Source organism: Gossypium hirsutum, chromosome D02 (assembly GCF_007990345.1).
Source record: "Gossypium hirsutum isolate 1008001.06 chromosome D02, Gossypium_hirsutum_v2.1, whole genome shotgun sequence".
In the NCBI taxonomy this organism is placed as follows: domain Eukaryota; kingdom Viridiplantae; phylum Streptophyta; class Magnoliopsida; order Malvales; family Malvaceae; genus Gossypium; species Gossypium hirsutum.
The window spans coordinates 38753962-38756305 of record NC_053438.1 but is presented as its reverse complement, the minus strand read 5'-3'; the positions used below and the strand labels follow the sequence as shown (position 1 = coordinate 38756305).

At 35.1% G+C, this 2344-nt stretch overlaps 1 non-coding gene across 1 annotated transcript; it reads left to right on the top strand.

Moving 5' to 3' along the window:
• The first annotated feature begins 600 nt into the window (after positions 1-600).
• On the top strand, positions 601-706 carry LOC121215099 (small nucleolar RNA R71). The gene has a single exon (XR_005910831.1). It is a non-coding gene; the product is annotated as a small nucleolar RNA R71 (small nucleolar RNA).
• Positions 707-2344: the final 1638 nt, after the last annotated feature.

Genomic DNA, 2344 nt, shown 5'->3' with positions numbered 1-2344 from the left:
GTTCTCCAAATTATTTGATGCCTCAGTTTAAGGTGGTTTTGGAGCTTGCTGATTAAACCCTTGAGATTGGTTGGGTCTTTGCTGCAAGAATTTGTTGTTCGGTCCATTTCCTTGATTGCTCCAAGAAAAGTTAGGATGATTATACCATGAAGGATTGTAGAAGTTGGACTGGGGTCCTTGTCCACTCCTATTTTGATATTGGTTCCCCACATAGTACACTGACTCGAGATTTGATGGACAATTCTCAAAAGAATGACCTTCCCTACAGTACACACAGGAAACTATTTCAAACGGACTTGGTGGTTGAGCTGCAAAATTATTAGTACTATTAGCGGTTAACAGTTTTAACATAGAGGAAATAGATGATACCTGAGCTGATAACGAAGTGAGGGCGTCAACTTCATGAACTCCAGCTACACATCTTTCTGAAGTTGTTTGATTTGTTGGCCATTGATAGTTATTACTCGTGATCCTCTCAATAATCTCATAAGCCTCATTATAAGACTTATTCAAAATTGCACCATTCGCGGAAGCATCTACCATCAATCTTGTAGTTGCATTGAGACCATTATAGAATTTCTCCAACTGGATACAATGAGGAATCTATGATGAGGACATTACAAAGTAACTGCTTGAATTGCTCCCAAGCCTCATACAAAGACTCATAATCCAATTGTTCGAAAGTTGTGAACTTGTACCTTAACTTAGCGTTTTTTCTAGGTGAGAAATACTTAACTAAAAATCTCTCTGCTAATTCTTGCCATGTAGATATAGAACTTGGTGGCAATGAATTGAGCCATACTCGTGCTCGATCTCACAATGAGTACGGAAACAACTTCAACCTCAGTGCGTCTTCAGTCACACCAGCTATCTTGAATGAATCACTCACCTCCATAAACAATCGAAGGTGGAGATGTGGATCTTCCGTGGACATACCACTAAATTGGCCCACCGTTTGTAGCATTTGAAATATCATTGGTTTCAATTCAAACTGGGTTGCCTCAATATCTGGCCTTCTAATTCCTGGGTTTAACTCACTGAAAAGTGGCACAGCATATTGGCTGATGCATCGATCCCTATCATCGGCAATGAGGATAGGATTTCGTACTTGATCGGCTTTATTACCTTTCTCTTGATTCTAATTTCCAAGGTCCAACTGGACTTGTCATTGAGTTGTTCGTTCACGTCTTCTTTGCCTGAAAGTTCACTCAATTTTAGGGTCTACAGGGAGTAAATCGATAATTCGATCTATGCTCATAAACACTCGAAAAGAAAATAAAAAAAATTAAAAAGAATAAGTTAGTAATGTTAGAAATAAATCAAATTGAAAATAAATAATTTCACAAGAAAAATGACTATGGTAACAGTTGACAATCCCCGACAATGGTGCCAAAAACTTGTAACGCTTAGGTTTGTGCAAGTGTACACAGTCGTTATCAAGTAATAAGTAAGTATCGAGTTATCGTCTCCACAGGGATTGTATTTATGCTAAGTCACTTAATTTGTAAAATTATATTAACAATTTGGTAAGTAAAAACACAATATAGTTGAGAAGTGGTGATTAAAATATATTAAACTAAATGCAATTATCCCTAATGTCAATTATCCTAAGTATGCAAACTATATGATATGAATAGATTTTAGTAAAATTAAACACAATTTGCAACAATTATAACATAAATAAACTAGGACAATTACTTTAATTAAGCTCAATTTATTATCAACATGCTTAATAACATTCGGAAAAGCATTCCATGGCAACTTGATCTTTCATGAGTTTGGAAACCACATTAGGTCCTTTCGAAATTCTTTACTTAGTAAATACGCATTTTACTGATCCTTTTTTACTAAGGGTTTCTTAGAATTCGTGTGAGGTAACAGGGACGTGTTAGGTTTGAAACAATTTAATCACACAAATCTAAAAACTATGCAGATAAGAAAGCTTGATTAGAGTTGTTATGCAACCTACAATTTAATCGTGCTAGAATCTAAATTGAGCATGCACATTTCAATTATACGTCCACTAGCCGTTGTCTGGTTAGGATCACTCAGTTGATTCAGGTGCATTTCAATCACGTATGAACGAAATACAGACTTGATTTTAATTGAAAACATGATTGATTGACGCACAAACATTATAAGCATGAATCAAATAAATATTATTTAATCAAAGCAATCATCCTAGCTTAAATAAATTTAAGCTAACATTGTTGTAAACAAGAACAAAGAACACATAGTAAACATCTTTATATTAAGTTAAAGAAAAGAAAGATTAAACCCAATTCAAATTGGTTGTCACCCAAGACTCTGACTGACTAAACTCCTTCGTTCCTTTGCTTTGCTC